We start from the raw sequence: 11,312 nt of genomic DNA on the forward strand, positions 1-11,312 counted from the left end.
TTTTTTTTTTTTTTTTTTTGAGAGATTAGTTTGCTTTTTTCTTTTGAGACAGAGTCCCGGCAGGTGGTCCAGGATGGCTTGCTACGTCGCTCAGGCTAGCCTTTAACTTGAAATCCTCCTGCCTCAGCATCCTGAGGGCTGGGATTACAGGTATACACTGCTATGCCTGGCTCAGGCTGCATTTTTGACTTTCAGTTCTGAAACACCTGATCTCTTCTTTTCTCACTGTTACGATTTAGACCTAAATGTCCCCCAAGAGTCGCCTGTATTCACAGGCAGGGCTCTCAGGTGTGAGGGCGTCACGGGGTGGTTGCTCAGCAGTGGGCTCCTCCACTGGCGAGTTCATAGGTGAATGTGCCGTAGGAGGCGGGGCCTGCTTGGAGGGCGTGGGGCATGGGCCGTGTTCTTGTTCTCCGCTCGGCCCTGCTCTTTGCTTCCGGGCCGTCCTGAGGTAGCAGCTTTCCTCCACCATGGCATTTTTGCCTAGGAACCAACTAACCAGGGACTGAATCCTCTGAAATTGTGAGTATTTAAGTTGCAGTTGTCCAGTATTTTGTCCCAGACTTTTCCTTTTTGTTTTGGTACCGGAGAACAAACTCAGGACCTTGAGTTTGCCAGGCAGGCACAGTTCCATTGAGCACATCCTCGGCCCTGTCCCAGACTTTTGAGCGCTTTGGACCAGTGACCGTGAACTTTTCCGAGCTTTGTGTGATTCACACAGTCCGCTGCTGCAGGTTTGTCACCACTGCTATCCATGCTGCGTTACACCTTCCTGCTACGATGCATCTTACAGATATTTGTGTAGAGATCTTCATTCTCTGTTAACTGAGAGATGATGTTGCTTAATATATTTAACCAGTCCTCTGTTGACGGACATTTGGGTTATTGCAGTATTTTAAGTTCAAACAATACTTCTGTGGATGACGTAGCAGAATCACATCCAGCGCACCATTTAAATGTTGCTGAACTGCCTTCCACTGGGACCGCCCCTACTGACACTCCCAGGGACACTGCACCGGGAGCGTGAGCTTCCCCTGGCTTCGCTCACGGAGTCACACAGCACTTGCTGGAGTTGATACGGAGCCTGTCACCGAGCCTCTGAGGTCATGGCTGTTAGCTCACGGAGCCTCCGCCCTCCGCAGACGGGCAACACCGAGGACGCCCCTGTGCTGAGCCACCGGGCAGGCGTTTTCTAGGAGAAGGGGGCTCTGGCCTCTTCCTGGACATCGCCTTTGCTGTCTCAGCCCAAAGACCAAGCCCAGAGAGGGGCAGCCGCAGAAATCCTCCCGTCCTGGGGTTCTGGCTTGGAAGTCAAACGCCTGGGGCCATCTAGGCGCCAACTCTGTTCTGGGTTCCGCCACGGCGTTATTCTTGTTTCAGAGAATTTGATCTTATTTTTCCAGCAGCCGCAGCCTGTTACGAGGCTTCGTCAGGAGTGTGGCTATGGGGAGCCGGGGGACGCAGGTGATTCACGGTGGGGACCCAGGGGAGTGGGGCAGCAGCGGGGACAGGAACAGAGGCTGCAGGAAAGGAAACGAAGACCAGCAGATAGGGCGGGAAGACGGGAGCTGAGGGCCGGAGAAGGTCACGGCGATGGCAGGATTTCAGGCGACCTCTTGGGGGATAGCGAACAGGAAAGGAGCAGTGGGCAAGCAGTGGAAATCTCTTACATGGGCACTTTTGGCCACTTTTTCTGAATGTTTTATTATGAAAATTTAAAAACATTCACAAATATTGAATGAAAGTATCTTGAGCACCTTTAAACTTAGTACCTAAGTCTAAAAGTTGTTAGTCCTTTACCATACTTGATTTTGAGGAAGCATGTGAGAGGAAGTTATAGATGAAGAATTCTACATCTTCCCTCAAAAGCACAGTACCATTATCACATTTAAGAAAATTTACCCTTTCCTACATCGTACCTCAGAAGTCTTGTACAGCTGGCTGTTGAAAGCCAGATCCAGTCAAGTTCCACGCGTTGTGCTTTGTGATTTCCCCTTAGGTCTTTCATCCCAGAACAGTCTCCACTTTAACATTGCGACTTCTTGTCTCTTTTGGGGAGACTCGACACCACTTTCTCATGGAGACGACGCGCCTGCCCGTGCCCGCCTGTGGCCGTGGGACACACGTTGTTCATGCCAACACTGAGTGGACCCTCGGCCCCCACTGTATTCAGGCTAAACTTTTGGGGGATGAATAACTCCAGGCAGCTGTGCAGTTACCGCTCCCCTCCAGAGGCACAGACTGTCAGGTACCCGCCTCTCGCCGTCCTGCGGACATTTCCTGTGCAGTGAGCCGACACCCGCCACTGCTCACTTCGCCGTAGCCCCACTTGTGGGAAGCTTCCGAGCAGGACTGGGCGCCGCTGGCTGAGCTGGAGGAAGCTGAGATCACCCAGGAAGAGTGCAGAGAGATGGGGCCTGAGACTGGCCGGGCCACGGGGCTAGCAGAGAGAAGACGGTGGCATCCAGGCCTGGCACGGACGGCCAAGGGTGGGGTGGCCGCGTCCAACATGGGAGAGAGTCGCATACAATGAGCCGGAAGGGCCCCGTGGGGCCCGAGAAGCCTCCAGAAGTTGCCTCACTGCTGAGGACAGGACTGGCTTGTCGAAGGCAGAGAGGAAGTGAGGGGTCATCTGAGGGCCACGACACCGTCGGAAGGGGCGGCTGTGGTCAGGGTGCAGGAGCTGCTCCTGTGGACTGCGGCAGAGTCCAGTGGTGGGAGGCTGCTGGGTGCGAGGAGAGATCTGGAGGCGCCGCTGCCCAATGCCCCCTATCTCCTCAACGAAGTGAGAGTCTCATCTCTGAGACAGCAGCTGCAGGGTTCGGGGTCTTGGACAGACGCAGGGCTGTGACATCCGGCCTGAGCATGGGAGAGGCGGGCAGAGCGCCAGGGTGTGGCCGCAGGGGGGATGTGAGGCCCGTTCCTGCCCTGTGCAGCCCCCTCAGCCACTCCTACAGGTCCCTGAGCGATTCATCTCCACACGGCATCTGGAAGTACCCACTGCCAACCCGGGGACGGCGCCCTCGCCACCCTCCAGCCCGCGGCGGTGCACGAGCCGCACAGAGCCCCATTGAGGCATCAGGACCCACAGAACGGCCCTTCTGTACATTATTTATGACTTTCCTGCATTTGTATAATATCCAGCTTCCTGAAAGTAATTTGTTTTGGATTGTGCAGTGCAGGGCAGCACATCAAAGGTATGCTAAGCAGTGGTAATAAAACACTGAGGTTTACGGTCACCGAAGTATTAAATATCACTCATAAATTACGGGTCGAGTATTTCACAGGAGCTACGGCTCTAAGGACAGTGGGCGCCCATCCCACACATGTGAACTGCCACTGCCTGGCTCATTAATTAGCAGTAGTTTCAAAGACTTGGTTGCTGTCTTTTTCTGAAGGAGCCATTCTGCACCCTTCCTTGGGTCAGGGGTGCGTGTGTATGGGTGTGTGCACACGTGCACGTGTTTTGTGCACAAGCTGGCATTAAGCATAATAAAATGCAAGGACACTTTCGATGCCGCGGGGCTGACAGCCTTTCCTTTATAATCCGGCGCACCTCTATTTTAGCTATGACCCCTCCAGATGCAGTCTGCTGACCAGGCGATCTACTCGAGGATTTGGACTCCAAGTGGTGAAACCAGGGCTGGGGAGGTACAGAGCTCTTCCTTTTCAGGATTGTTTTTTCCCAGCACTAGGGTGTTGAATGAAAAGCATTTATACCAGCTACATCCCCAGCCCTTTTTACTTTTTATTGTGAGATAGGGTCTTGCTAAATCGCTAAATTGCTGGGTTCGAACTTGTGATCCTCCCGCCTCAGCCTCCTGGAGTGCTGGGAATCATTTCTGGTGCTTATCAATTGGATCTTCTGATTCCCAGGCTCTCTCTCACTGGCTCTGACCTTTGCTACCAGCTGCCCCGCTGGCCCCCTGATGACTCTCCCAGGCTCGCAGCCCGTCTGCAAGCTCGAGTCCTCTTTGCTTGCCACCTTTACCTCTGCTCCTTCCTTGGCATCTCAGAGCCCCAGCCTCCTCTCCTCGGTGTCCTCTGTGGGTTCTTCTCCGATGAGCTCCTTCTAGTCCTTGGGGTCAAGTGATCCAATCGGGAGATTACCAAGGAGCCTCAATGCAGGCCACAGGCACCATGCAACTCCCTAGAAACGTAAGCAAGCAGGCACCCAGGTTTAGCGTCCCAGGCGAGCGACCTCAGCTGCAGAGGCCCGGGAGCGGGGGTGGGGCGCTCCTGCCGCTGTGGGGCCCGGTGTGGCCGCCTCTGTCCTATGAGCCCACACCGCGTGTTCTCGTTTGACGTCTGTCAGATGAGAACAGGAGTCTCAGACGGGAACGCGAAAGGGAGACAGAGAATTTCTTAGCACCACAGGTGAGACCTGCGCTGTTCGGTACGACAGCAAAATGTAACGTGAGGAGGAATGCCGATGTTCACGCTAATTCTAAGTACCTGACTTTTCATATTTCAAAACCAGCATTCCGTTCAGTTATTGGAAAACTTTCTAGTATGTGTGGAACAAGTTGGACACGTGAATCTATGCTTGCAATTGAAAACTTTATGAAATTTAAACAGAGATCAAATATTCCTAATGAATTTAACATCCAAATAGAGATGGCCTCCAGGTATAAAGTGCACACCGGATTCTAAAGAGTAAGTATAGAAGAGAGTTCAAATATCTTATTTTTTATTGATTATATGTTGAATGGTTTGAATAGACCTAGTTAAATAAAACCTGTTATTGCGATTACTTTCAGCAGTTCATTCTCTAAAATGTGGTTATTAGAAAAATTCAACTTACACATGTGTCTTGCATTATGTGTGCTTTGACAGTTTGAGTTAGAACAAATACTTCTTAGAAGGGCCTGAGGGTCCTGGAGTCCATTCCTACTGCATTCTATAGAAATCTCAACTATACCAGTTGCTTGGAACCAGTGAGGTGAAAGTTTGGAAAACAACAACAACAACAGTGAAATGTTATTTAAAGAGAATTTTCCAAGACTAGAAATGTAGACTGTGCACACAGATTCAGAGTTGGATTTTTTTTTCTTATATCAGCCACCAATTTTCTTCCTTTGAATATTTTTAAACGTTGTGTAAGCAGAAGTTCTTTGTATGCTTCTGCACTTTATTTTGGTGCTGAACGCCAGGTTTTTTGGGTTTCCCATGAGGACCCATAGTGACGGCTGTGGTTATAGTGACTTCAGGGTCACGCTGTACAGCATCCATGGTCCAGCACATGGCGCACCACAGTCTACCGATGGCCCCTTCGGTAGATAGTTAGAGATGTCCATCATACACGCGCTTCCGGGGAAATTAGATCCAGCCAGAAAACAAGCAGCCTGGAAAACAGAGACAAAATGCCGGCCCTCAGCCTGTCCTCGCCTGACCTGCCTCCCAGAATGGCCACCGAGCAAGAGGACAGTGACGGCAGGAAGGCGAGGACAGGCTGAGGGCTGGCATTTTGATCTCCGTTTTCGAGGCTGCATGTTTTCTGGCAGGGTCTTATTTCCGGGGAAAGGGGTCGGTTAGTTCTCACCACCCCTCGTGCAGGTTTTCTTTGCGTGTGCCACGGCTTCTCTTAGCTTGTCCGTCTAGACACCGCAATTCCCACCCGGTGCATCCTCAATAGCGTTGGAAAATAAGAATTTACCCCCAGGAGTTATGCTGCTGTACACTCTCACTGGCCGGGCCTTTTACTTTCTCTTCTGAGTGTGATATTTGAACCTAAAACTCTTCATCACCCTAAAGTGTGAAGTGGTTGTCTCTTTTGTTTAAAAATATTTACGTTCCATTGGCATCTTTTCGTATTTACTGGTCCAGCGACTTCTATGATGTGGCTATTCACGGTTATCACCCATTTTGCTGTTGAGTGACTTACTTTTTCTTTGTATTGATTGTGGAGAAGCAGATGTGTAGATGGCAAGTGAGCCAATAAACAGCTCACTCCTGCTCCTTTTTATATGTGTGTATTTTACATTTCATCTAAATGTTTATATTTTAAATTCATCACCTGAGATCAAAGAAGGAATGCTGTCCTTTAAGTCCCCTCCAACATCTGCCTTTTTTTTGATAATGATGAAGGCTCATCAAAATATATGGTGAATGTTTCAATTCACTACTGTAAAAGACACATCGCTGTGAATCCCCCCTCAAATCCTCCCCTCGCTTTGAACACACCTAGCCCATTGTTCTGGCCACTTTCCGAAGCAGCTCTGGAAACCCTCTCCTGTGTATTCTGAGCCACTGTGGAAGCTTCCTCAATAGCCTGAATCCATTCAAAATGCTTCTCTTTGGGCCGGGGATTTAGCTCAGTGGCCCTACTCCTGCCTGCCAACTGCAGTGTTCTCAGTTCGATTCCTGGTACTAAAAAATAAAAAAGGTTTCCCTTTCATGGTCTCTTGACTTTTAGGAAGAACCAGAGGTTTGCACGGCGCCAGATCCAGGGACTAAAGTGGATGAGGGACGCAGTGTCGTGCTGTTACGAGTCTGCCTTTTGTAGGATGGCGCACAGCGGCGGTGGTCACTGCATTTTTGATCACACCTTGTAGACCGAACAAGACTTCCAGGACGTTTAAAGAAGTAGCATGGATAACAGGATAAGCTCTTTCAAAGTGAGATGGGAGGGTTTTGAGGGGGATTCATGGCAACATGTCTTTTACGACAGTGTTTTTTAACATTCAGCCACCACCATATATTTTAATCACCCTCGCACGAAGAATGGAAAGGGAAGAAGGCTCATGCAGCGTGTCAAAGCCAGGAGCCCCGAGCACCACAAGAAAGGAGGAAACACAGCACTCATCGCTTCCTCAACACGGTCGACAAACGTTCTCATACTCTTCCCACGCTGAAGATAGGAGCTGTTGTCGCCAAGAGGCAAAAAGAAAAACTACCACCATCACCGCGTGTGCAACCATTGAGAAGATTAGGTTGAGAATGTGAGGTAAGAAAAATGAGATCATTTGAAGAGTCCACAGCCTACATGTGGTGATGAGGACTAGTTTGGAGTCAGTAAAAGTGCTTCCTCAGCACCGTTTCGATTGCAGCTAAATATCACCCAGTATCCGCACATCTGCAATTTGTAAAGCTGATGATGAGACACAAAGTATCTGGGTAAGTCTAGCTTGTGTCTTCGCAGACCCTTGTGAAGCTGCTTCTGTGGCTTTTCTGCAGCCGGGAAAACCTTTGGTCTCCTTGGACACTGGGTACCCTGAGTATAGATGCAGCTATTAAATGTTAATAATGATACCAAGTGTTTATGTGGCACCTTTCATCCGAGAACCTCAAAGAGCCAAGCACCATTAAGTCCTTACATCCCACGAGGGCCATGAAGCAAGAGTCATTTCACCGCTCCTACTGACTAGGGAACCTCGCTGCTGTACTTACTCAGGGTCACAGAGGATGTTCCAAAGTCTAGAGAACGGGTCTGGGTCTCACGCCAGCTGTCCGCATTTGTCTACGAAATTATCCAGTCGTTTTCAAATGCATTTCTGCATTGTTTTCTCCTAGTCACTTGTCTTCAGAAAAAACAAAACAAAGCAAAACAAAAAAACAATGTAGAAAGGCAAATTCGCAATGCTTCAGTGCTAAATGTCGTGAGGGCAGAGTTTCCTGGAGACGTACAGATGTTTGTAGCGATGTATGGAGACGTTTACTGGACAGAAGAATAAATGTCTGCGGCAGAAGGGTATAAAAATAAGATATAAGGCGCGTCCCTGGGTTTGATGGACAAACTCTCAAGCCATTCCTTAAAAATGCTATATTCCAGCCGGGCGTGGATAACCCCAGCACTCGGGAGGCCGAGGCAGGAGGAATGCTGCAAGTTCTAGACCAGCCTGGGCTACACAGTGAGTTCCAGGTCAGTCTCAACTACAGAGTGAGACCCTGTCTCAAAACAAATAAACAAAAAACCCCAGCTGTCTTTCATTTCTTTAAAGTCAGCGGAGAAAACCGTCACCTCGGCTGCGGCCCAGACGTCTTTCCTTCCCCTTGCTGCTGCCCCTGTGTGTGTGCACCTGTCTCTTGAGGCCCTGGATTTCCCGACAGGCTCACACCTGGGCACTCATTCTGCCTCCCGCATGACACAGAACAGGTTCAGTCCCTCTTTGGCCACACCAACCTTCATAGTTTGGGACCCAGATCTTCTGTCTTCCTTTTCTCCTAGAGCAGCCAGCACTCCGATGCCCCCCTTCCTAGGGACGCCTCCCCACGGTCGCCCAAATCTGACCCACCCAGGTTTGTCCAGGTCTCCTGCAATGTGGAACCCAGAACTAAACTTAATGTTCCAGATGGGAGATCCGACGGCGGCTGCACTCACTCAGCAGTTTGCCTTTTGTTTTAAACGTTGGTTTAATCTTCTCTCAGAGTTTCCTTCTTCAGGCAAAAGCAAAAACAAAAACGAGATGAGCAAAAACAGTCCAATTTATATATTTCCTAAAGATTCATTTTTCATCATTTGAATAATTTCTATGTCCATTTCTTAATTTTCTTTTTTTTAGCATATTTCCAAATTTCATCAAAATGGACCTCACAATCAAATGACATTTTAAAACTGATTAAAAATGGTGAGCTTCGATTTAATTAAATCTCTTTTTCCCTCTCTTTAATCAGGTATTAGATTGCAACCCTAGTGCCTGTCCCTGGAAACATGGGTGCACATGTAACATATATTGTGCACGTTTTATCTAAATCCACTGTTGCGGAGTATCGTTTATGTTTAGAATAAAAGTGTGTGTGTGTGTGTATCTGGGAGAGATGAAACTTAGCACAGATTTACCAACCAAAACTCTTGAACTGGGCCTCAAACGTGAGTTTGAATTCAGGGCACACCACTTGCATCCTTGAGCAAATTCACTTAAATTCTTTCAGCTTTAGTCTGTTCCTGTGTAACGTGGGAGTGGCCAGGGTTATTGTGAAGATATTGCGTAGGAACGGATCTGAAAGCCTGCACAGAACCTGATGTAGAGGAATTCTTCTACGGGACAACATGAATTGTTCCTTTTGTGAAATATTGGGAGCACACAGAAAGAAGGACAAAAGCAAATAAAAGTCAACTGTCATCTCCAGCTCAGGCCAGAGTCAATCCTGCAAATATTTACAACATATTTTTTAACATTTCCTTGGGCTGTGGCCATTCTCAAGTAAGAGGAGTTCTTGCAGAACAAACAGGGCTATAAAAAGAAACCGAGATGCTGGGGCAGCCTCTACGCATGGACACGATGGTCACGAGGGCAGGCACCGCTGACCTGGCGGGGCTGTGGGAACACACGCACCCAGGATTTGTGCCAGACCCTTAGGAGGGCCTGAGGATAATGTGGACGGGTCAGATACTCCTTCATACATAAAGCAGCTGGGGAGTGGATGTTACCGACACAGTGGGCATGGTGCGGCAAAGCCTGTGGGACCACACACGCGCACACACACGCACACACACGCACGCGCCTGTGCCCTGGTCAGCGTCTGTATCACGACCAAGCGACACCAGGACAACAGCAGCCTTCAGCACCTTCTACAGTTTTCATAGCCAAATCCGAGACTTGTGAAGTGTGGACAAGGACACAGGGCAGGACCTCAAAGGCAGACGTGTCACCCGTGACGTGCTCTTGCTTCCTGGAACCGCTGGGATCTTGCACTAGGTTGTCTGGGTTCTTTCCCCAGGACGCCCGAGCGTTCATTTCCGTCCCACGCGGAGAGGACGGCGGTGCCCACCCACAGGTTTTCTCCTGGCCTCTCAGCTGTGCTGACTGGGGCAGGGTCACCGCACTCGGGAGCACTCGGGCTCCAGACCTGCACAGAGCTGTCGTAGCCCTCCCAAGCTCCTGCAACTGCTCCTGTACCTGCATCTGCCTGGGGGTTGGTGTCGTGCCAGGGTGGGGAGACGCCCAGGCTCCACATGAGACCCGGGGGCCCCCACTGTGTAGGGCCCGGAGCCCTGGGCCACAGCATTCCCACACAGTGAAACTCATGCCCAGGCTGGCCCGGGCTCCCGCTGGTCCTGGCCCATTCAGGAGATGGCAGGCGGTGGCATAGTGGGCAGGTGGTGCTGGAGAGCACAGGGACAGGGACAGCGCGCTGGTTCTCGGCACCTGAGAAGCACAAAGGCAGGGCCCACGCACGCTGTGGGAGGGGGCCTGTGACCATGGATGCAGAGGGCTGGCTCCCACGGGCAGCTGGAGCCCACAGGGCCAGGCTTTCAACTTCTGCCTATGTCCTTTTTCTTCTTTTCATTTTCTCTTCTCCTCCTCCTCCTCCTCTTCCTCTTCTTCTGTGCCTTTTTTTCTTCTTTTCCTTTTTCTATTCCTTTTCTCTTCTTCTTCTTCTCCTTCTTCTTCCTCTTCTTCTTCTTCTTTTGTTGTTTTTGGGACAGGATTTCACTGTATAGTTTAGGTTGGCCTTGAACTCACAGAAATGCTCCTGACTCAGCCTCCTGAGTGCTGAGATTATAGGTATGCATCACCACACCCTGAACCAGCCGGTTTCTGTCTGCCAGACAGACAGACTCACCTTAGTGCCCCCCAGCTCCCCAAGGAAAATTTTATCGTCATCAGAGCCACCCTGGCAAGGACAGTCCCAAAGCCTGCCCTGACGGTGGTCGTAAATAGCATGTTAGACCATTCTGATTTTCACTCCATGTACACGTCTCACTTTTGTTTCCTGCCTGTGGAACCAGGATAATGTATCGCCTGCAACCTGCTTCATCTGAGTCCCACTTCCCTGTTTTCCCTTTCATTGGTGCTATCGTCATTAATGACTACACCGCATCAGCACCTACACTGTGCATCCTCATGACTTTTTCAAGGTGTTACTCAGTTCTGCACAACACCCCATTATCCTGTCACGGAGGCTTTACAGACAGGTGAGTGATTTTGAGCAAGCTCAATACACAATTAAAGAGCATCGATTACATGTTAAGATTGTAATTTATCCACGGCCTTAATAAAAAAGGCATAGATTCTGGCTTCACACATTGATTCAAACTTCATCTAGCATCTTGACTTACACTTTTCTTCCCAAAACAATTCTTTGCTTATTGAAAAGCTTTTGTCTTTAGGAGAAAGGAGGAAAAATCCCTAATATCTACTAAGTCACCTTTTCAGAGCTGACCTCTTAGACTTTGCTACTGATCCTAACAGGTAGCCTTTTCAAGGGCCTTCCTAGAAAGGAGAAATTGGCAGTCTTGGCCAAGGTCCCAGCACTAATACGTGGCAGATGCAGGATTTAAATTCAGGTCTCTAGGGCTCCAAATATTCTAACAGGCCTGGATTTCTGATGTGAAATGCAAGACATCAAAAAAAAAAAAAAAAAAAAAC

Source organism: Fukomys damarensis, unplaced genomic scaffold, assembly GCF_012274545.1.
Source record: "Fukomys damarensis isolate Sample0158 unplaced genomic scaffold, DMR_v1.0_HiC HiC_scaffold_25, whole genome shotgun sequence".
Taxonomy (NCBI): domain Eukaryota; kingdom Metazoa; phylum Chordata; class Mammalia; order Rodentia; family Bathyergidae; genus Fukomys; species Fukomys damarensis.